The sequence below is a fragment of the Ascaphus truei genome, chromosome 5 (assembly GCF_040206685.1).
Source record: "Ascaphus truei isolate aAscTru1 chromosome 5, aAscTru1.hap1, whole genome shotgun sequence".
Taxonomy (NCBI): Eukaryota; Metazoa; Chordata; class Amphibia; order Anura; family Ascaphidae; genus Ascaphus; species Ascaphus truei.
This window is the reverse complement of record NC_134487.1, coordinates 115,489,561-115,514,355: the sequence shown is the minus strand read 5'-3', so window position 1 is coordinate 115,514,355 and position 24,795 is coordinate 115,489,561. Positions and strand designations below refer to the sequence as shown.

General features: G+C 44.1%; 1 protein-coding gene across 3 annotated transcripts in view; it reads left to right on the top strand.

The window, feature by feature from the left end:
- TMTC2 (transmembrane O-mannosyltransferase targeting cadherins 2) overlaps positions 1-24,795 on the top strand; it is a 374,233-nt gene that overhangs the window by 335,998 nt on the left and 13,440 nt on the right. The gene's annotated exons all lie outside the window — the stretch shown is intronic.

Here is a 24,795-nt window from a genome sequence, read left to right as displayed (position 1 = left end):
CATCGTCCCCAGTGTGTGTCAGTTCCTAGAACTATGCGGTGGGCTCCTGAGTCTGGACAGACTGTTGTTGGGTTACAGTGGTCTTATAGTGGGTAATTATTTTCCCAAGATCATTTACCAGCATTTTCCAACACAGCTTGAATATCAATCATTATTCCCACCTCCCACACACTCTTCCCAGCACCCCAATCCAGGTACACCTTTACGACAGAAAAATCGTGGTGACCTCATCCAACCCCTCCCACCCCCCCAAATGCAGGGTCTGCCCAGGAATGATTTCTTCCAGACCCACCACACTGTGGAGCACCAAGATAACTGTAGCACCTAAATTCCTCAATCCATGGGTAAATTGCTGCCGCACAGTGACAGATTAAGTGATCATCCCTATTTTCCTGCAACCCAGACATCACATAGGCAACCCGGTGTGTTCCTGAGGAGCAATCTCCCTCCACATGCAGGTGTAAGGGGGGGGGGGGGTTGGGCAGGCAATACTGATATTTATTTATTTTATTTATAAAATATTTTACCAGGAAGTAATACATTGAGAGTTACCTCTCGTTTTCAAGTATGTCCTGGGCACAGAATTAAGACAAATAATACATGGTTACAAATGCAGTTACATAAATGAACAGGGTATACATTATATACAAGACATTGCATGCACAGTTAAAGAAAATATATATTATGGGCATATGAAACAGTTACAGACCAGATTAAAATGTGAAACAGCCTTAGATTTGAAAGAACTTAAACTGGTGTTGGATGTGAGAGTCTCTGGTAGGTTGTTCCAGTTTTGGGGTGCAAGGTAAGAGAAGGAGGAACGGTCGGATACTTTGTTGAGCCTTGGGACCATGAACAGTCTTTTGGAGTCTGATCTCAGATGATAGGTCTGCATGTGGTAGGGGTGAGGAGCTTGTTCAAGTAGCTGGGTAGCTTGCCCATAAAGAATTTAAAGGCAAGACAGGAAAGGTGAACTTTGCGCCTAGACTCTAGTGATGACCAATCTAGTTCTTTGAGCATTTCGCAGTGATGTGTGTTGTAGTTTCATTGGAGAACAAAACGACAAATTGAATTGTAGAGGGTGTCAAGTTTACTAAGATGGGTTTGAGGTGCCGAGCCATATACTATGTCTCCATAGTCAATAATTGGCATTAGCATCTGCTGTGCAATACAGTACGCTTTCTGACCAGGAGACTTAGGAAGGATTTGTTTCTTTAAAGTACCCCTAGTTTGGCATAGGTCTTGGTTGTCAGGGTATCAATGTGCATTCCGAATGTTAAGTGGAAGTCAAACCATAAGCCCAGGTATTTAAAACTAGTGACAGGGGTTAGAGTGGTGTTAGCGTTGGTTCTAATCAGGAGCTCAGTCGCTGGAAGCTTTAAAAATTTAGTCTTGGTCCCAAATACCACTGTTACAGTCTTGTCAGTGTTTAAAAACAGTTTGTTTTGGGAAATCCAGTTTTCGAGTCTCAAAAAGTCAGACTGAAGTATGTGTTGAAGGTCAGAGAGGCTATGGCTGTGTATATAGGATTGTGTCATCTGCATACATGTGTATTGAAGCTTCCTTACAAGCTGTGGGAAGATCATTAATGAACACTGAGAAGAGCAGGGGCCCCAGAACAGAGCCTTGCGGGACACCACAGGTGATATCCAGGGGGTTGGAGTTAGAGCCTGAGATGTACACATGTTGTGATCTTCCTGATAGGTAGGACTGAAACCAGTTTAAAGCATGCTTCCCTATTCCAGAGCTCTGGAGTTTGGATAGCATGATCAACTGTATCAAAAGCCTTTGCAAAATCTAGGAATACTGCACCAGTGAGTTGTCCCCGTTCCATTCCACACTGGATTTCATTGCAAACTTTTAGCAGGGTAGTTACGGTGGAGTGTTTGGGACGAAACCCAGACTGGAATTGGCTAGGGAAATTTGTCATGGTGTAGAAATCGCTTAATTGGGAGTGGACACATTTTTCCATAACTTTGGATAGAATTGGGAGAAGTGAGATTGGCCTGTAGTTTGAGACAGTGTTTTTGTCCCCACTTTTGAAGATTGGGACAACTCTTGCAGTTTTCCAGGTCTTAGGGATATGGCCTGCAGACAGGATAGAGTTGACTACGGAAGCAATTGGTTTGGCAATGGCTGGGGCACCAAGTCGTAGGAACCTAGATTGTAGTAAGTCAGGTCAGCATTGGCTGCTTAGTTTTAGTTTGAGGAGCGCTTGTGTAATCTCCTCTTCAGATACTGGGCCAAATTGAAAATTGTGGGCAGTGTTGGGAGGGGGTGGGGCTATGTGGGTACTCCCAGGATGAGATTCAGGTTTGTGGTTTGGGCTGCGTTTCGCTAATAAGTTAGTGGCACACCCCACAAAGTAATCATTGAATGCATTTGCAATGTAATATCCCCCTTAGTGATATTACTTGGTTGTTGATGGTTAGGAGGCTGGAATATATTGTTGATAACCTTCCAGAAGTTAGCTGGGTTAGATGTATTCTGGAGGATATTATCAGAGTAATATTGTGCTTTTGCGTACCTTGTTTGCCTTGTGCACATGTTCCGCAGGCATCTGTAGTGATTGAGATCCTTGGTAGTGCCAGTTACTTTGTAGCTTTTCCACAAGGTATCCCTGAGCTGGTAGAGTGCAATAAGGTCAGTTGTAACCCATGGAAGGTGGGCCCCCCGTACCCTTATTTTGCATAGTGTAGCATGGGTATCGCAGAGTTTTAAGAACTCGGATTGGAAATAGTCGAGCGCAGAATCAGGGTCGGGAATTAAATCGATTCTGTGCCATGGGCAGTTGGTAAGGTCATCCAGAAACTGTTGTGGGTTAAAGTTTTTAAATGTTCAGTGAGGAGAACTTTAGGGCTTGAATGGGGCGGTTTAATTTTCCTTAGGCTAAGGCCCCGCTCCCTCAGTCAGCGCGCCCGCACGGCAGACAGGCGGGGCGCTGACAGACACAGACCGCGATATGCGGTCTGTAGGGAGTGGGAGGGGGGCGGGAGTGGGAGAGAGGGGGGCGGGAACTTATCGTGGTGCCGTCCACCCCCCCACACATATACACACACACACAAATATATACATATACACATACACACACACATACATACACACATACATACATACATGCACACATACTTTAACCCGCAGCTCCTTCCCTGCTCCCCGCCCAAGGCGCCTCACATCTAGCTCCTTCCCTCCCCTCCTCCCCATTGGCTGATTCGCGTACCACGTGACGCGTCAACGCCGAAAATCACTAGGTTCTTGCAGCATCGGCCGGCTGACGCGTCACAGTACGTAGTCAGCCCTGCCGGAAGGAGGCAGCGGGGGCAGGGACCTTTCAGACAAGGGTCTGGTGGTACGCGACCACGCACCCCGCCGGCCCCAGCGTGTTCGCAGCCTTACACAGTACACTATTGCATGGTCACTGAAAATATCAGGAAGGATGCCAGAGGATTGTATTCTGCTGGGGTTTGAGGAGAGAATCCAGTCTAGCAAGGAATGGTTATGCGATTTCAGGTTTGTCCGTGTGGGTTGGGAAATTAGTTGTGATAGGTTAAGTGACTTGAGTTGTATCTGGATTTTGTGGTTTTTAGGGTCAAGCCAATTGAAGTTGAAATCCCCAAGAACTAGCAGCTCACTCTTCTCATTCAGAGAGGAAATGGAGCCAAGAAACTGGGTGATATCAGTCAGGGATTGTAGAGGGGCTTTAGGGGGGCGGTAGACGCCAGCGAGCAAGATGGGCTTAGAAAAGGGGAGGCAGATTTTGCCTACTAGAATTTCAAAAGAGGGTGGGCTTGGGGGGCAATTTAACAGTGTAAATTGTAATGTGTCTGCAATATAAAATAACACCCCTCCTCCTCTCTTTGACCTATCTCTCCTAAAAATGAAGTATCCCTGAATGGCGATATTTGCATCAGGGGTTTTAAGGGTTACCCATGTTTCTGTAAGAATGATGGCTTTGGGTTTATGCATAAGGCACCATGCCCTTAGTTCGTCCAGTTTGGGCAGCAGGCTCCGGATATTTATATGGGCGACAGCCCTTTTTGGAATTTAAAGGTGGAATTCTCAGGGGCATGGGACAGAGTTGAAATGGGAGGACCTGGGTTAGGTTCAATATCACCTGCTAAAGAGAGTAATAGTATGAGTAGAAATTTGGGTAGTTGTTTGCAAGTTGTAAATTTGTGGTGTTTGCCATTAGAGTGAGAAGTGGTTGGTGTGCTTGTTTTTAGAGTTCTCCACCAACATTCAGTAGATAGTGCAAGGCTTTTGAGTAGTCCAGCTGATCTTCTGCATCTACCAAGGGCATGTGCTAACTTGGCACCTCAGCCACTTGGTTTGCAGAAGCCACCCGCTGGTTTAGGCTCCTCATGGTCTAGGAAAGGCAAATGGTAGTCCGAAGACTTCCATTCATCTCAGGACATGGGTGCTCAAGTTTAAACCTCCTGCCCAAATGCTCTTCACACCTCTGGCATCCTTCGAGGCTTTCATATCCGATGTCTGGGTAGACACAGTGGCACCAAGCTGGTAGCCTAGTGAGTCACCCAGAACATCGGTCCAGAAAGACCCAGCTCATAATACTGTGTACAAGCATATACTGTATATACTTTAAACACATAAAACACAATAAAAACATACATTTATACTTTCCTAAGTCTTATGGTTATGGGGAATAGAATAAGAAGTTCCACTTTTATTCCTACTAGCCATATTCCCCACACATTTATTCTAGACTTAGACTTTAAAAATCCTCACAACCTTATGTATGGTTGAAGCACCCTCAGAACCCCTATTCCAAGTTCTGGGTGACCAGGGCATAAACTGGTCATCCTCCCTTAACCTATGTACCCCTTTACCATTCCAGGGATACCTCACATCCTTATGCCCCATTTACCTTTCTAGTCTGTGCTGAAGCAGGGAATCCTAGTGGTGAGTTGCACAAGCGTTTTCAAGGGGAGATTTTGCTGGAGCAATGTATCCAGTATTCCGACCTGATTCCCGGGTACATTTTTGTGGTATCCAGCAACCCTGGACCCCGACTAGCTAGACACATTCTGACGACACTTTCTCCGTTAAACCCCCCTTGAAACTCATAGCCCAGCAATCTCTGCTTGCTGGCACTACTGGAAAGGTAAAAACACATTATTTATTGTCGCATAATTACTTACAATGCATAGACAATCACTGGGCTCAAGAGCGGGCACTCCCGAAACCCCAATACAAGGATCAGAGGTAACCAAACGGGCTTAACCTTTTTTTATTGAGCCTGGTTATCCCCTCAACGTCACAGATGCCCCCTTTGAGGATACCATGGCCAGATCAGGTAAAATCTGTACAATAGCACTTAATTTATAAACATATTCATGTTTCATTGTTTTATTGGCCCATTAAGGCAGGCGCCAGGTTACCCCCACAATATTCCTAAAATAGGTATTTTTTAAATGAAAATTAACCCTGTTGTTGTATTTGTTCACGCAGCGCACCATATGGGGTATGACACCCAATATCTCTATTCCTTCCAAATATTTCTTTATTTGCTCCCATCATTTCTCTCTCTCCTTTTCTTATTTATGCCATTCTCTCTCTTTATGCACCTGTCTCTTTCCCCCTGATGTCTCTCTTCTTTTTCCCTTCATGTCTGTCACTTTAACTTTTGTCTCTCTCTTCGCTCCAGTATGTTTCTCTATCTTCTTTTCTCTCTGTCTTTCTTCTTAACCCTTCATGTCATTTTCTTTTGTCACGGTTCGCCCCTCATGTATTTTTCTTCTTATTCCCTAATGTGACTCCCTTCCTCCAGTGCCATTCTCCATCTCTTCCTTCACTGCCATTCTCCATCTCTTCCTTCACTGCCATTCTCCATCTCTTCCTCCACTGCCATTCTCCATCTCTTCCTTCACTGCCATTCTCCATCTCTTCCTTCACTGCCATTCTCCATCTCTTCCTTCACTGCCATTCTCCATCTCTTCCTTCACTGCCATTCTCCATCTCTTCCTTCACTGCCATTCTCCATCTCTTCCTTCACTGCCATTCTCCATCTCTTCCTCCACTGCCATTCTCCATCTCTTCCTTCACTGCCATTCTCCATCTCTTCCTCCACTGCGATTCTCCATCTCTTCCTTCACTGCCATTCTCCATCTCTTCCTCCACTGCCATTCTCCATCTCTTCCTTCACTGCCATTCTCCATCTCTTCCTTCACTGCCATTCTCCATCTCTTCCTTCACTGCTATTCTCCATCTCTTCCTTCACTGCCATTCTCCATCTCTTCCTTCACTGCCATTCTCCATCTCTTCCTTCACTGCCATTCTCCATCTCTTCCTCCACTGCCATTCTCCATCTCTTCCATCACTGCCATTCTCCATCTCTTCCTTCACTGCCATTCTCCATCTCTTCCATCACTGCCATTCTCCATCTCTTCCTTCACTGCCATTCTCCATCTCTTCCTTCACTGCCATTCTCCATCTCTTCCTCCACTGCCATTCTCCATCTCTTCCTTCACTGCCATTCTCCATCTCTTCCTTCACTGCCATTCTCCATCTCTTCCTCCACTGCCATTCTCCATCTCTTCCTTCACTGCCATTCTCCATTTCTTCCTCCACTGCGATTCTCCATCTCTTCCTTCACTGCCATTCTCCATCTCTTCCTCCACTGCCATTCTCCATCTCTTCCTTCACTGCCATTCTCCATCTCTTCCTTCACTGCCATTCTCCATCTCTTCCTTCACTGCTATTCTCCATCTCTTCCTTCACTGCCATTCTCCATCTCTTCCTTCACTGCCATTCTCCATCTCTTCCTTCACTGCCATTCTCCATCTCTTCCTCCACTGCCATTCTCCATCTCTTCCATCACTGCCATTCTCCATCTCTTCCTTCACTGCCATTCTCCATCTCTTCCATCACTGCCATTCTCCATCTCTTCCTTCACTGCCATTCTCCATCTCTTCCTTCACTGCCATTCTCCATCTCTTCCTCCACTGCCATTCTCCATCTCTTCCTTCACTGCCATTCTCCATCTCTTCCTTCACTGCCATTCTCCATCTCTTCCTTCACTGCTATTTTCCATCTCTTCCTCCACTGCCATTCTCCATCTCTTCCATCACTGCCATTCTCCATCTCTTCCTTCACTGCCATTCTCCATCTCTTCCTTCACTGCCATTCTCCATCTCTTCCTTCACTGCCATTCTCGATGTCTTCCATCACTGCCATTCTCCATCTCTTCCTGCACTGCCATTCTCCATCTCTTCCTTCACTGCCATTCTCCATCTCTTCCTTCACTGCCATTCTCCATCTCTTCCTTCACTGCCATTCTCCATCTCTTCCATCACTGCCATTCTCCATCTCTTCCTTCACTGCCATTCTCCATATCTTCCTTCACTGCCGTTCTCCATCTCTTCCTCCAGGGCCGTTCTCCATCTCTTCCTCCAGGGCCGTTCTCCATCTCTTCCTCCAAGGCCGTTGTCCATCTCTTCTGCCCTCATCTTTTTATTTTTCTCACGTATTTCTCTGTATTTTTTTCTGCCCTCGTGTGTCGCTTCTTTTCCCCTTCATGCCATTCTCTCTTTAATTTCCATGCTTCTCTACCAGCCTTCATGCCACATAATTTATTTTTCTTGTTTTCTTCTTCCTTCTCATCTTTATCATTCTTTTTTTCCATCATTACTTTTTTCTTTTCTTTTTTTTATTCCAATTACAGGTCTCTTCCCCCCCCCCCCCCTCTCGTGTAAGTCTCTTTTTCTCCTATACCTTTCACTGTTTTCCCTCCTGTATTTCTCTTTTTCTTTCACCTTCCACAATTTTTCGTTAATCTTTCTCTCTTCCTTTCTTTTTTCTTCTTCCCTTTATTTGTCTTTCCACCATCTCTCCCTCTCACCTTCATCAGTTTCTGTATCTCCTGCATGCTCTATGACCCCACACTGACCGATTTGTCAACAGCCTGAGAGGAGCAGGAGACGTGGGAAGATGTGATTTTCCTCAGTGGGCTGCAGTTCACAAGTCCCACAGGTGGGTTCAGATTGGACACTTTCTGTAGCGGGCCCACTGCAAATAACTGCCTTAATGTCAGGGGACCGGACCCGAAACCCATCTGGCTTAGGATAACAGTACCGGCTGTAGCCTGCTGTTGATGGGCCTGGGTCCTCTCACCACGAATTGAAGGGATCAACTATATTAGGGTTACATAAAGAGACAGGGAGATTACTATAGTGTACTCTTTATCCCACTTCCTCCTCCATACTCTTCCCTCACACCCTCGCTAGCTAAACCTCAACATCTTATCCCTCATGATGGTTAGACAAATCGTGTCAGCTAGATATTTTGTTTCGAGAATGAATGCAAATGGGATGTCTTTTGACACTATCTGCATAGATAATTAATGACATTTTGTCTTTATAATAGACATTTTTGGGGATTTGTGTGTCCGTTTTGGTAATTCTGTGCGTTTATATGCTTTGTTTGGTTGTTCATGTATTGTGACGTTCTCAATCTGGTCGCAATGTCTCAGACCCCACACAAAGATCAAAATATAGAACATAGACAAATATAGACAGGTGGCGCAGAGATACATATTACAGAAAATATGAGTACTAATGTACAAATAAAGCTGATAAAGTCCTGGTTTTGAAAATATATCCCAATGAAGTGCGATCCTGTGAATAATAGTGTGGGTGTTTGCCACCACATGGGCAATCAGACAAATACTCGTCTGATTGCCCGTGTGGAGGCAAATACCCACACTGCCATTTTGCTACACCGTAAGTAGCCTGCATCTGTTGCGCAATACACCCTTTTTTTTTATCAATACTTGACCATATGTGTCTCTTTCTGTTATTCACAGGCTCACACTTCATTGGGATATATTTTCAAAAACAGGACTTTATCAGCTTTATTTATACATTAGTACTCATATTTTCTGTATTGCTTATCTCTGCGCCGTCTGTCTATACATCCCCTCTGTCTCTTCCTCCCATCCTACACCTCTTCCTAACTCTACTCCTGCCTTCCTTGACTCTTTTGCCACGGTCTCAGAGGAGGATGTGTCGCTGTCGATCGCCTCTTCTCCCTCTACCACTTGCCCTCTTGACCCCATTCCCTCCCATCTCCTAAAACCTCTTGCTCCTACTATAATCCCTACACTCACACACATTTTTAACTCCTCCCTCTGCTCTGGAACCTTTCCATCCTCCTTCAAATATGCAACAGCCATACCATTACTCAAAAACAGCAAGCTTGACCCTACCTGTCTTTCTAACTATCGACCTGTCTCCCTCCTGCCTTTTGCCTCTAAACTCTTTGAACGTCTTGTATTCTCTCGCTTGCTCCATTTTCTCAACACCTATTCTCTCCTAGACCCTCTACAATCTGGCTTCCGCACTGCTCACTCTACGGAAACAGCCCTAACTAAAATAACTGACGACCTCCATGCTGCCAAAGACAGAGGTCATTACACTCTGCTCATATTACTTGACCTCTCTGCAGCATTTGACACTGTGGACCACCCTCTTCTTTTTCACATTCTCCATACTCTTGGTATTCGGAACAAAGCTCTATCCTGGATCTCATCCTACCTCTCCCATCGTACTTTCAGTGTCTCTTCTGCTAACACCTCCTCCTCCTCTATTGATCTCTCCGTGGGGGTACCCCAGGGCTCTGTCCTGGGACCTCTTCTCTTTTCTCTGTACACACTCTCTCTAGGTGACCTAATAACATCTTTTGGGTTTAATTATCACCTCTATGCTGACGACACACAAATATACTTTTCAACACCCGACCTTACACCTGCTGTACAAACCAAAGTTTCTGAATGTCTCTCTGCTATATCATCCTGGATGGCCCTCCGCCGCCTTAAACTCAACATGGCTAAAACAGAGCTCCTCATACTTCCTCCCAAACCTGGCCCTACTACCTACTTCCACATTACTGTTGGAACTACGATCATTCAACCAGTAGCCCAAGCACGCTGCCTAGGGGTCACACTCGACTCCTCTCTCACATTCGCCCCTCAAATTCAAAACATTTCTAAAACCTGTCGCTTTTTCCTCCGCAATATAACAAAGATACGCCCTTTCCTCTGTTGCTCGACTGCTAAAACTCTGACTCAGGCCCTCATTCTCCCGTCTTGATTACTGTAACCTCCTGCTGTCCGGCCTTCCTGCCTCTCACCTGTCTCCCCTACAATCTATCCTAAACGCTGCTGCCAGAGTCACGCTACTCTTTCCTAGATCTGTCTCAGCATCTCCCCTCATGAAATCCCTCTCCTGGCTTCCGATCAAATCCCGCATCTCACACTCCATTCTTCTCCTCACTTTTAAAGCTTTACACTCTTCTGCCCCTCCTTACATCTCAGCCCTAATTTCTCGTTATGCACCATCCAGACTCTTGCGTTCTTCTCATGGATGTCTTCTTTCTACCCTCTTTTTATCTAAAGCCCTCTCCCTCCTTAAACCTTTTTCAGTGACTGCCCCACACCTCTGGAATGCCCTTCCCCTCAGCACCCGACTAGCACCCTCTCTATCCACCTTTAAGACCCACCTTAAGACACACTTGCTTAAAGATGCATATGAATAGCACTGTGGATATTCTGAACACATGATACATAAAGTTTGGCCCCCTGCAGATGCACTTACCAGAACTCCCTCCTTCTGTCTCTGTACGTTCTCCCTACCTACCAATTAGACTGTAAGCTCCTCGGGGCAGGGACTCCTCTTCCTTAATGTTACTTTTATGTCTAAAACACTTATTCCCATGCTCTGTTATTTATTTGATTACCACATGTATTACTACTGTGAAGCGCTACATAAATAAAGACATACAATACAATATATACAGTATATATATATATTTTTTTTTATATAAATATATATATATATATATATATATATATATATATCTAACAGCATGCATCAATTTACATTCTTTAGCAATTAGCCAATATGCTATTTGGGGGGAAAAACTCGGCAATATGTAAAAACAAAATACCAATTTTCATGATGTAGGAATATGATTAATTTGACAAAAACAATTCCTCGGACGATCCCTGGTTTAATTGAACCCCTCATGTATTGGATGACTTCCTTCTTTGTAATCACTGTGTTAGGCTTGTTTTGTGATCAGGTTACAGGCTTTTAAATGGATTGCTTTTATATAAACAGAAATTAGGGTTTATAATGTTACTATGTGCATGTTCGCTGAAGAAGTAAAACACAATGAAAATTGGCTGTGATTACTAAATTCCATGCTAACTGGATTGCTGAAAGGTTTGCAACAAAAAAAAAACAGCATAGCCTAACCATTAAAACTTTGTGAGGTCCTCAAATCATTTTAATAGGATTGCCTTTTGATCTCTTATTATAGCACTGAATCGCCTTCCTTTTCTGTTGGGTAATTGAGGATATCCTGCTTTACACAGTTGTATTGTTTGTAAAAAAAAATATATATATATATCATAAACATTTTAAGTTATGGTGGGTGAAAAAGTCGACAAGAAACCTTCACCATATAGCAAATAAAAAGATCACTGTCTTAGACAGGTCTGCAACCCTGGTTTTCAGACAAAAGGTTACACAGTGTGCTCATTTGTATGTCATTTCCCAGAATCTCGTGCTGCAGTGGAAGCACTTTATGCTACAGTAGGTGATAATGGTGAAAGCCCTGGTTGCAGACCTGTCTAAGACATGGGAATGTGCTCAAACATCAATTAAAAGATAAATAAGATATGAATCTGCAATTGAGACGTTGGCTACTAAAACTTCATGGCTTGTTGCTGCTATAGAACCCATTTTCCTTAAAGAAATAGTTTGTAAAGATGACCCAATAATCTTTACATTCCTAATATTCCTTCTTCAGTGTGTCTTGGGGTTTTCCGATATTACTTTTTTTTATCAAATAAATACACTTTGGTAGTTCTTAAAAAAGGTAGCAATTAAAACTTTCAAAGAATCTTAAATTATGTACAAAAAAAAATGTTTTAGATCTTAAGCATGGCTGTTTTGTGCTGTTTTTCTGATAAATGTGTTTAAGGCAATAAGCTCCATGGCTCCAAAATAAATATAAATTAATACTTTTCTGCTGAAATGTCTCTGGAGTAAGTCACACACCTTACAAATTCCTCTCAACATGCTTTAACTCTTCTCTTTTTCTTGCCAAACAGAACTGTTTTATTTCTGAAATAGACAGGCACAAATCTAGCCCACACCACCTCTTCTCTGTCTTTGACTCCCGTCTTCAGTCTTACACTACACCACAAGAATGTCCTATTAATTTAAAGGGCAATGTGGAAGCAATCTGCAGAGAAATCCCCACCATCCCTTACACACCAGTGGTGAAAGTAGGACGATCCGATCCTATACGCAGTACCGGTAAAGCAATAAGTGCCAGTACTGCATACCAATATGACTTAGAGGGGATATAAATCTCCCGGCCTCTCTCTCCATCTCCTTGATGTCTGAGGGTCTCTCTCCGCGCCTCCCTTCAATTCCCTGCGTCTATCTCCACATCTCCCTCGGTTTCCCTGCATCTTCCTGCGACTCTGCACCTCCTTCCTTTTCCTGCATCTCCGCGTATATCCCCAACAGAGCCAGCTCCAGTCAGTGACGTGGATGCCCATATATTGTTCTGCCCATTTTAGGGCATCCTACATCACTGACCAGAGCCAGCTGTGTATGGGGAGATTTGGGGAAACAGAGGGAGGTGCAGACAGTGAGTTCTACCCAGCCGCTGCGGGTTTTCATTCCCGCTGGTACGCACCGGATGCTGGGCCCAACTTCCCCAAGGTAATTGTGTGTCTGTGTGTATTGTTTGTATTTTGTTGGGGGAGGGGGATAATGTGTATATTGTGTGTTTTAGGGGGCATTATATTGTGTACATTTTGTGGGGGTGTTGTATTGTGTGGGGTATTATATTGTGGGGGGTATTAGTGTGTTTATTGCTTGGAGTGTTATTGTGGAGGGGAATTGTATGGGTATCGGGGGGATCATATGTAATTGTGTATGTGGGAGAGGGGATTCTGTGTGGGGAGGGAGTATTGAGTGAGAGAGGAGTCATTGAGTGATACGGAGAGGGGGGGACAGTGTGTGAGGAGAGCGCTGTACATAAGAGCGGGGCAGGTGAGGGAGCGAGAGGGGGCAGGTGAGGGAGTGGAAGAGTGAAGAGAGGGGGTATAGTGAGGGGGAAAGCGCAAGACAGCCGGGGGGGGGGGGGAATAAAGGGGATTGGGAGCGAGGAGTTGTGAACAAGTAGGTGGGGGGGGGGGGGGAGGAAGGCTTGCAAGGTTTGTGACCGAATAAAAATCTAATTTCACCACCGTACACAACACCTTCCTAATTCTCCTTCTACCTTTAACTCTTTTTTGATAGTTACAGAGAAAGGGCCCCAGCCTCACTCATATCTTTAATTCAACTCTTTTTTCTGGCACGTTTCCATCTCTTTTTAAGCATACCATTGTCCGACCTATCCCCAAAAATAACACCCTTGACCCTACCTCCCCTTCTATAACTCTCTTGCCTTATCCCTCTATACTTGGAACTCCTTGTTTCCTTGTTTCTTTTTGCATACTTTCTCACCTCCCATAACCTTTTATCAATTTAAATAAAATGAAAAATAAAAACTTCTTTTTATGGTTAGAGTTAAGCAAACCTTTTGCCGGATTTCTAATGTACTGTGTAGCGTTTCTTCACAATTCTCTTTACGCCAATTCGTCCAAGTCCTTAAAAAGTTGCCTCTATATTTTTTGTAAACAAAATTTGATAATGTAAAAACTGAAAGCTAAAGTGAAATAATCTTTTTAAAAAAAAATGTCAATGGCAAAATATGGGCGTAGGCGGATTTGAATCATTTGCATGGTTTTTGAATAACAAAAAGGTTCAAGGAAATCTTTGCGGTTTGAAAAGAAATAGTGAATAAAAATACCACTTGTGGTGCATTTGCATCTTAGACAGGTTTGCAACCCTCTCTTTCCCCATTATCGCTTCCACTGCAGCGAGGGATTCTGGGTAATGACATGCAAATAAGCACAGTGTGTCATGCTTTACTTCACATCTATTTTGACATGGACCCCTATGAGCTTATGTATGCCGCATTTCACAGCTTTTCAACACAGTCTGGGTTTACAATGTGCATAGCCAGTAAACCTACTCACAGATAGCTGTTTCGACCTTTTGGGTCTCATCAGTGCGAGGTTGGTTGCTAAGAAATAGAAAAGTTGGAATAGAAAAGTTGGAAATAGAAGAGTTGGCGGCCCGAATTTTGACACATTCGCCTTCCACTAGTTTTGGTATGCCTGAGCCCAACATTCAATTTAAAGGTAAATATTCACCTTAAATAATTGGTTTAAACCATGTAATGTATACTTTTTTTTTAAACCAAACCAGACAGGTACTGTACAAGCAGTTTTTTAGTTGGTTTTGAAAGTCTGGAAGTAAGATAATGCAGTAGAACCAACCCTAAGCCTTCAAAAATAACTTGCCTCTTTCTATTTAAAGTACAATAACAATTTTAAAGGCTGGGCACAGAATACAAAATAACCCTAATTTATACCCTTATCAATCATACCAGCAAACGGGACCCGGTGTACCATAGGGATCGTGACGTGGGCGACGGAGGAAAGCGCACCAAGCCACATCTCCATGTCCACCACACACATGAGGCCCCAAAGATCATGTCACTTTGGCGCGAGTATGAAGCCAAGCCAGCCGGCTACAATGGTGCACTGGGATAGAGCAGAGCCAACCACGCCAAGCGCCCCCAACAAAGCAGGTCCCGTTCCCTAGCAATGATAAACAATAACAGATATGCAATAAAATCCACAGAAAGCAGTGAACATTTACGAGATGTACAACTAAAACAGATCCCAGTAATAAGTATCGACAGGAAATATACATAAAAGAACACCTAAAAGTATTATATATAAAAGAAATCAAAGGATGTCACCGTTTTCTGACGTTCACTGCTGTTACAGGTGCTCGATTATAGGTTGGGTAAAGTATTTCAGATGCATATCGAAGCATTTCCATCTTCACACATCCTGCACTCACTGCTCTACCTTTGAATAATCCCACTCCTTCAATTAATACGCAGCTATCAGAAACACAACAACCTTCTCATCCCCCTGTACCATATGTACCCCCCTGTTACCTTATGTTTCCACTGACCATTCCTTATAGAATGTAAGCTGCTTAGGGCAGGGCCCTCCTTACCTACTGTAACAACCTACTGTAACAATATATGTTTGTTACTTATTGTTTTTTCTTCCTCCCAGCCTATTGTACAGCGCTACGAAATATGTTTGCGCGTTATAAATAAATGGTAAGAATCCAGTAATTCGCATAGCTGAAGCGTTGTGTTTTAAAGAGACTGTTGTACTAAAGTTGTGGGGTCTTCCCCCTCAGAAACTCTTTATTTATGCTCCAAAAAGCATTTTGTAAGTGGTCTATTAGTTTTCCCAATCTAAAGATGGCCTCTGGGGCATTTTAGTACATAGGCCACAGAAGAGGAATCACAGGTGATGCGTGCACGAATGTGAAACAAATCTCATTCTGAATGAGACTAATAGATCACACGACCATAACACTTGAAACAGCCATGCATCGGCTAAGGGGGGAAAGGATCTGATGCATAATTAGGGGAGTCATCTGCACTAATTAGCTTTTGTGAAAATGTCGGTGGCGCAAAGATTGGTGTCAAGTGAGTTTTTTTTTATTTTAACTTTTGAGTGCTCGATCATACTTTTTGTATTTTTGGATATTTCCTTTGTATTTAAAGGCATCAATTACCTACTTTTAACCTTTGAAACGTGTCACTGTTTATTACGATTTGGTTCTACTGGAAACTGTGACTAATGCAACACCTAGAAATTGTGTATCCTAAAAACAAAAACATTTCCTTGACAGGACAAAAAAAAAGTGTCATACAGTACATTTGTCATATTTTAATGTGATAAAAAAAAAATATTTATTATGCAAGTTCAGTGACCATTTTCATCACCTTATGTGCTTATACGTGGTTGTAGTGTATGAACCATTCACTGCATATGCACACAACAGCGCTATGTATTCAGGCACTATGTTTCCTTCCTTTGTTTTACGTAACCTTCTGCAAATGACACAGATGTTGAAATTGACTATATTTGGAAGAATTTTACACACCGGACTTTCAAATTGTTGCAGGCAAATTTCTTACTGTAATTGCAGGAAAGACACCCATCCACCCATACATGCTCTGTAGCTCAGGGAAAAATATGGTTTTAAAATAGTGACTTGAGTTAAAGATCAGTTAATTGATGTTTAATTATCATTGCTTGTGATTATGCTTTCTGGAAGAATTCAAATGGCTAACTTGTGAATTCAGACAATTAAAAAGTATAGGGTAGTCTTTTTGTCATATCTGTGTTGTAAAAAGGGCATAGAATGTAATTATTATGGTTAAATACAGATGTAGCAGATGTTAGAGCTCCTGTTAACGTAATGTGATGTGTTAACGGTCGTTCTGCAAGCATAACTGAAAAAAAATGGTAAAGTGCTCATTATCTCCGTAACACATACGATATTACCCACATTCTTTTGTGCGTTATTTCACGTTAATGGGAGTTTCATCTGTATCACATCAAAATCTTCTGTAGGGACAATATGGCTCCAAAATGTGTTATTCTGTTATGCAAACAAAATCGGAATGATTTCCAGAAATCATTGTAAATATTATTTTACATTGATATCCATTATTTTCACAAATGTGTCCTTAGTAATGATTATAACTGTAGGTGGCATTTTGTCAAAAATAAACTTTTAAGTTTACTCAAGTGTTGTAAGTGCTCCAAAAGGAGGGAACATGTGAATACCCAGAAGAAACTTGTGTGTAAGAGAAGCACAAAGCACCACTTGATTTGCTTTCTTTCAATGTATTGCATATTCACATACTGTATGGTTTGACCTAGCAGAGGCCTTTTTTTTAATGTGCAGAAAAATAAACTATTATTTAATGTGGGTCCAAAACATTAGTTATGAAATAAATTGAAAGAGAGGATTTAACAGTGGTGCCTGATGCTTCTCTTGGGCTGTGGCTAGGCAAGGAGCGGGTGCGCTGGCGCTCGTGCGCTACACCCTGCTCAGCCGGGCGATTTGTGGCCGGCTAGGTGCGCACTCACCTGGGGGCACGGCCACGACGTCACGGAGCTGGTTCACCCTCATTGGGCATTGTGAGCGGCAAATTCAAATTTGCTTGCTCTGCAAGCAGCTAAGCACCGAGCGGGTGCAGGCGCTTGCTCACACTGGCCACACACATTGCCTCAATGTGTTTCATCGCGGCCAGCGTGAGCGTGCCCACCCAGCGCCACCCTGGCCGAGGCCTTAGACTGCATCCCCACTGGCGCTGTGCACACTTAGTGCTCAGAGCTTGACGCGTTCTCTTCTGTGAGTGTGAATCAGCCCACTAACGCGGCACAGGCCCGTACGCTCGGCGCTTGGAGAGACAACATTTTTTAGATTGACACACACAGAAAACAGCCACACACACACACAGCCATACATGCACACACACACACACAAACACACACAAATAGCACCGATCTATGCCCCCCGCTCCCGCTTGCAAAATTAGACAGGACACCAGGCGCTCATGCTTTAAGAGTTGGTGATGTCACCGCTCTCAAGCATGAGCGCTGTCAGCGCCAGCGGGGACGCAGCCTTAGGCAGCGCTTATTGTGCTGGCGACAGAGACGTTGAGTCAAAACAAATGCATTGCCGCAGTCGCGTGTGCTTATAGTAAGCGCGACACGACGGCTTGGTCGCGATCGCTGGAAGTCATCTCTATTTCATTTTTCCAGCGACCGCAGCCTGACGTCGCCGTCACTATAAGCGTAGCCTTATACTAATTATTAGTAATGAGTACCATTGCAATCAACAGATAGCTTACACAAAAATGGCAACTAACTCCTATTTAGAGTTAACTGATTTCGTTAAATTAAATCCTTTTAAGATTTAGACTTCAAAAATCACTTTTAGCTTAGGAGTTAATAGATCATGGTCATGAAATGCATTTTACGACTATGCCAAACCATCAATAATAGCCTTGGCCAGTTTCCTGTAAGCAATTCATGACAGCATTGGCAGTTAATGGTCTTGAGGTGGATCTGTACAGAGAAGTGCCTACTGCAGAATCTAATTTCAACGTTCTGTGCTGCATCAGCAACTTCTCATTGAGCAGGATACAGACTGCTAATCTGTGTATTTGCATTTTAAAGCGTAATTATTATTGCCAAGTAAAAAGAGCTACTGTATATGAAGAGGCTGATTTTGTTAACGCTTAGACATTACCTGTCAGATTGCAAAATATGTATCAAATATCATTACTGCGCCTCATTTTTTTGACATTTCCCAAAATAGTCTAGGCCAGGGGTTCTCACCTCCAGTCCTCAAGACCCCCAACAGCAAAAAAATGTGGATATCCCTGCCTCAGCACAAGTGGGTCAATCAGTCCCTGCTTCAGCACAGGTGGCTCAAACAGTTAGCCTCTTATTGAGCCATCTGTGCTAAAGCAGTGATATCCTTAAAACGTGACCTGTTGAGGGGACCTTGAGGACTGAAGTTGAGAATCCCTGGTTTAGGCAGCAGAATTGTGTGTATTGCTCATCTATTCATTCAAACTCAATTTGCCTGAACTAGAATGATAGCAAGTTGATGGCATCTGGAGTGGGGAATATAACTATTGCAACCTTACTACTCATCTAAAGCAGAGGAGCACAATCTTTTTTCCTTGCGCCCCCATGCTGGCTCTTCCCCTCTCTTCGTGCCCCCCTCTTACGTTGGCGCCGGTGTCGGCGTCATGACGTCACATTGCCAGGAGCAAGGTAAGTGGAGCAAGCAACTCCAGGAGCAAGGTAAGTGCAGTTTACAGAGGCCTTCGATGCTTCCCCGGCACTTAATTTAAGTGCCTTCGGGATGCATGAGTGATCTCTTTAAACCCCGCGCCCCCTGCAGACAATCTCCCACCCCCCAGTTTGCGCACCGCTGATCTAAAGGTTAGTGAATAAGGTGGCACTCTGTAGTTTTTATCAGTCTCATGAAAGCAAGCTGGGCAAATGGCTAGATGAGAACAACAACTAGTCTGTGCTGTACTGTAGATTGCAAACAATAACTCCAGTATGTCCCACGCCTACATTTGAGTAATGATCACTGGCCATTTTACTTCAAAATATAAATGAGCAAACAGTGAGTCAAAACGTTTTGCGGGTAAAATTTATTGGTTCATTAATATAATTGGTACTAAAGTGGTTAGAGAGGATGGGTAATATTGCTTGCTCATAAAAAAAAATTGCAGTTCCTCTTCTGCTGCTATAAACCCAAACCTTTATTTTACAAGTATTACGCAACATTGATGTCTTCAAAAGCAAAATCAAAGTTCAATTAAAGATATTTATGCCTGGTCCTGTTAATAGCCTCCCAGGGAACTCCCAAAGCTCCTGTGAACTTCAGATCAACTTAATGATGTGAATCATTTCCGAGAGGATTTCTTTGAACATTTATATTGATGGACAAAGGCTTAATGCTATAACTGTGGAAATAAATACATTTTGACTATAAATTAGTTATAATTGTGTGTAAATATTTTATGAAAATGCACTATTTACTGTGATATCTTTGAAACTGACATATCATGACATCTGCTTTTAAGCAAGTAACTTCACCTGTGAACAAACTTACAGACTATTGCGCCTTTTTCTTTATATTATTATTTGAAACATTTGTATCCCAGCCTTAGCCCAAGGCTGCACACTGACAGTGGGACCCCTTCTGTAAAAAGTTAAAGGTACTTACCTTGTAGAGCAGCCCTCCGGCTGCATCGAGGCCTCATGACGTAACGTTGGCATGTGACGTCACGTTGCCATGACAATGCGTCATCATATGACGTTACAGCGCCATTTGATGTTGGTCAATGCGATGCTACAGAGGAGGGCCGCTCCGGAGAAGGTAAGAAGCCCCCTCTCCAAAAAAACAAAACTTCTCTCACCTCGGGGTGAGAAGCATTCCTGTCATTCCTGGGGTGGAAGTTGTGTCCCGGCACCATCAGGAAGAGGGAGCGTGGGGCCCAAGGTGACCACCTTGCTCGCCTTTCCCTTTCATGCAGTTAGGAAATTAGAGTAATTTCTGTGTCTCTATCTTAGACTTTATGAACTGTCACGGGAGACCAGAACTTTTAACACATTTACCTTCCGGAATCAAAGACTAGGTAGGACACAGTAGTGGAATAAAATGGGGTTTATTCTGGTAAAACCAGCAGGCACACAGTGGAACACAAAATACAGGTAATACATGCTTAACTGGGGGTCTGTGGGGAGTCTCTGCTTCAGGAAGGCTTACCATGTCCGCTGCACGTCCAGGAACACCACGGTACTATCTACGAGATAGATACCTGACTTTCTCCGCTGGCCGGGTCTTTGTTGATTTGTAGAACTTGGCCACGACTATAAAACTTGGCCGCGTCTCTAGAACTTGTCCTCAGCTAGGCTAGACTTTCCCGTCACCTCAATGCCAGTGCTTTGCTATTTCAAGCGAAGCACTTTTGAAAAGCCCGCCAGCTCTTCACCAAGCCTAGGAATAGTCTAGTTCTCTGATCGTACAGTCCCCTTACATAGACCTCGGTGTCCTATGTTTAACATGGAAGAGGGACTCGCGGCCAATCAGAGAACAGATTGTAACTGTAGCAGCCAGTCATAAGCTGGGGGCTCGGCTTGCTGCATGCGTCAAATTAGGGGGAGTGTTAATGGGCTCAGGTAGCCGGCGAGCGGGAAATTCGTACTGGCTGATGGGAACCGTGCCTATGAGCAACGGCTTCCCCTTGCCAGAACCATACCTCTCCACTGGGTAGGCTCACAGAGTCTAGGAGAACAACGAGTCTCCCCTGTGAGGAGCCCTTGTCTTGGACCTTGCACCTCTCGACTTACATCCTCTACTTTGATCCGCCATCTCTATGCAGGCATCTCGACTAATCAAATTACAGAGACTGCCTCCATAGAGATGAATACACATTTTAAAAGTAGATTTCTTTTCTAAAACTTGGGCTCAAGAACTTGGACTGTAAAACTTGGCCTCAGCCAAGTTTTAAAACCAAGTTTTGAGAACTCGCTGGCGGGGGCAAACAATATTTTATTGGAAAACATAACGGGATAAGAATGCATATGCGTACCTGCAAATCAGACACTATTTGCGGGAAAATTTATGGGACATCTGATAACATGGTCCCTACATATTTTATTCACTTTTGCTCCCCAATATCAACTATTAAAGCCCTGCTCCTGAAGTCCCAGGTTTACACCTAAAACACAGTGTCAAAACACACAATGTCCCCGGCTTATAGGGCTGATTAGCCGCCGGGAACCCACGGTTTTAGGGGTAGCTAGCCGGACTTCACCTTTATTATGAAGGCTTGCTACCCCATCCATCACATGTACTATGCATTGTATTAAAATGTCAGCAGTTGCTCTACATTAATGCAACATTATTCATGTCAGACTGTTAAAACAGCTCGATGCTGAATGAAGAGTAAGGCCGCGCTTATAGTGCCGGCGACGTGACGTCACCCGAAAACAAATGCATTGCCACCGCTGCGTGCGCTTATAGTAAGCGCGACGGCGACAATGCGACGGAGCAACGTCGCCGTCACGAAAAATGGTAGCCGGCAAAATTAGATTTTTCAAGAGCTGTCGCCTCAAGTGACTGCCCTTGAATCAATCAAGTGGCAGGAAACCCGCGACGACGACGCCCGGCGAAATATAACTTTCGCCGGTGGTGACTGGTAACATCACCAGCTGGGCTAAGCTTCCGGTGCGCCGGCGTGAGCGGGAGGCCCGGCGCGGGCGCAAGCAACCATTGTGGGACTGAGAGGTGCCTGCAACTGCTGTGACCTGCAGCCGGGCCCCTGCCACCTCCAGCCCCCCGCAGTTCTGCCAGCCGCCGGCCCCCCACAGTCCCGCCAGCTGCTGGGCCCCCACCACCGCCCCCACAGTCCCGCCAGCTGCTGGGCCCCCACCACCGCCCCCACAGTCGGGCCACTGCCTGCCCCCCCGCAGTCCCGCCAGCCGCAAGGCCCCCGCCAGCCACCGGCCCCCACAACCACCACACCGCCCCCCCCCCCCTCCTCCCCCTCTGCAGCCACCGGCCAGACATGAGATAATCCCCAAGGTAAGCCTTACGTATTGGTGGTGTATTTTATATATGTATTGGGGGGAGTGGGGTATATTTGTAGATGTATTGGGAGAGAGTGGGGTATATTTGTAGATGTATTGGGGGGGAGTGGGGTATATTTGTAGATGTATTGGGGGGGAGTGGGGTATATTTGTAGATGTATTAGGGGGGAGTGTGGTATATTTGTAGATGTATTGGGGGTTTGGGGTATATTTGTAGATGTATTGGGTGGAGTGGGGTATATTTGTACATGTATTGGGGGGGAGTGGGATATATTTTTAGATGTAATGGGGGGTGGGGTGTGTTTTTATATGTATTGGGGGGTTAAGTAAAAGTTACGCGCTATTTCCGAGGTAGGTGCGCTATGGGTAGGGGGGGCTGCTCCTTTCATTTGTCCTGGGCCCCATGATTTCTGTTGGCAGCCCGGATCTCACACACAACCCCCCCCCCCCACACACAATCACACATCCCCCCTCTCCCTGCACTCAAACACAGACACATCCCCCCTCTCCCTGCACTCAAAGACAGACACATTCCCCCTCTCCCTGAATCAGAAGCTATCTGATTGGTTACAGCCTGTCACATGATGAGACCATCTCTGTAAAAATCAAATTCTACTGACTACATAGATTCACGTTGCTCCGTCGCGCCTACTATAAGCGCATGCTGCAGATTCAATGCATTTGTTTTGAAGTGACGTCGCATCGCCGGCACTATAAGCGCAGTCTATTGCTACACAGACGTTTTAAAGAAGCAATCTAAGCCGTTTTTTTTTCTTCCTTTTGCTAAATACAGGATTGAAGCATGGGGTCACCGAAGCTAAACCCCATTGATTTCAGCTCTAGGGACCCCCTGTTTCTGTAGGCATCTCTGTAGGGGGTGCCAGTAGCCATTCCAGGATTCACTATGTGGCTGCTTTTCAAAGCTCCCGGGCTCTGCAGGCAAATAGGAAGCCTTGACATGTGCGGCTTCCTGTTGGCTCATGTGACGAGGAAGCTGAAAACTGCAGAGAAACCGGTACCCCCTTCGGAGGTCTGTATCTCCGGAAGCAGAGGATCCGCAGAGCTGAAATTAATAGGGTTCAGCTCCGGAGACCCACTGCTTCAAACCTGTATATAAAAAAAATGAAGAGGGGGAAAAAAAACTGTCTTTGATTGCTCAAAATGGTTGCAGTGCAAGCTAGTTCTGCATGGGAAGTAACACAAAGAACATAGTAGCTGATGAGGACTGAAACTAGCTCTGAAACTCACAATGCGTAAAGCTCCCTAGTCATTAGCTGATCACGTGGTATGTTAGTATGAAACATGCCACACTATCAGATTAATGGCTAGGGAGCTATACAGAGAGAGTTTCACAGATTGAGCAGTTCTCTTCGCTGCTATATTATGCTAGATGCTATTTAGTTATGTATATAGGATATAAACTAAAATCCATCAAATATTATGTTGCCCGCAACACTCCATTCCTGCTCACACTTGGAGAGGCTCAATACTTATATTGTGCTATTTTAGGCACACCAAATAATCAATGTTCTCAAAAACTACTTTGAAATATTTTGCAGATTGTACAACAAAATCAGTGAGAAATATGGCGTTCATTCAATCTTTTTATCATAATTAGACTGTTATATTCTTTGTCATGCTTTTGCCAAGTTAGGGCTGAAGGCAGTGTCCAGCACCATTTAGTATGTATAGGCCTAAGACTGTTGAATCGCTATAAAAAAAAAGACTTAAAAAGTAAAAAAGACCATGCTTACATCTGTATTAGAGTAGGAAGGAAGTCAAAATATCTACTTTCTAGCTGCACACTGAATAAATATTATGTCAGTCTCTACAAGATAATTTTAAGTGAGTCATGAATTCATAGTCTATCAACCTGGTCATGAACTACAGCCCTGCCATATTATCCTCTCTTTATCTACATGCCCCTCTTTCTCTCTGACGCTGTCGATCTTAAAACTCCAGACCCTGGCTAAATTGCCATACAGTACATACTCCACTCCTGCACTCGTTCCTCTGAACGCCTCTGGAGGAAATGTTATACTCTCGCAGACTTCCTTCACGGCAAATTTGTCCTATCCTGTTTCAACTCTGCCCTCTTCCAGGCTAAACAAACCTAATTTTCTTCACTAATCAACACTCACAAGTCTAACCAACACTGCCTCATCTCTGTCCTTGACTTGCTACTCAGACCACCGTCTGTTACCTGTTTATCTTCCTCCATTTCACCTCAGAACTTTGCTAACTATTTCAAGACAAAGGTGGATTCCATTCGCCAAGACATCCTCTCTTTATTTTCCTCATATCCTACATCTCCTCTTTCTAAGGCCTGGGACATAGTAAGCACTTAGGTGCTGCTGCTCGCTCTTGCTTGCTGCCGCTCGCTCTACCAGGAGCTTTTTGCTGTCCTGGCAGAGGAGACAGCAAGCGCGCTTGGGAGGCGGATATCACTGTGTGTGTGTCACTTGGTAGCTGTCAGTGTGTGTGTGTGTGTCACTTTGAAGTGGTCTGTGTGTTTGTGTGTCACTGGGGAACCTGTGTGTGTGTGTGTATATTATATAATATTTTAAACATTTAAAAAAAAAGACATGTTGTGAGAATAAATTATTTATTAATATTGTGCAACTTTGATAAATATTCTC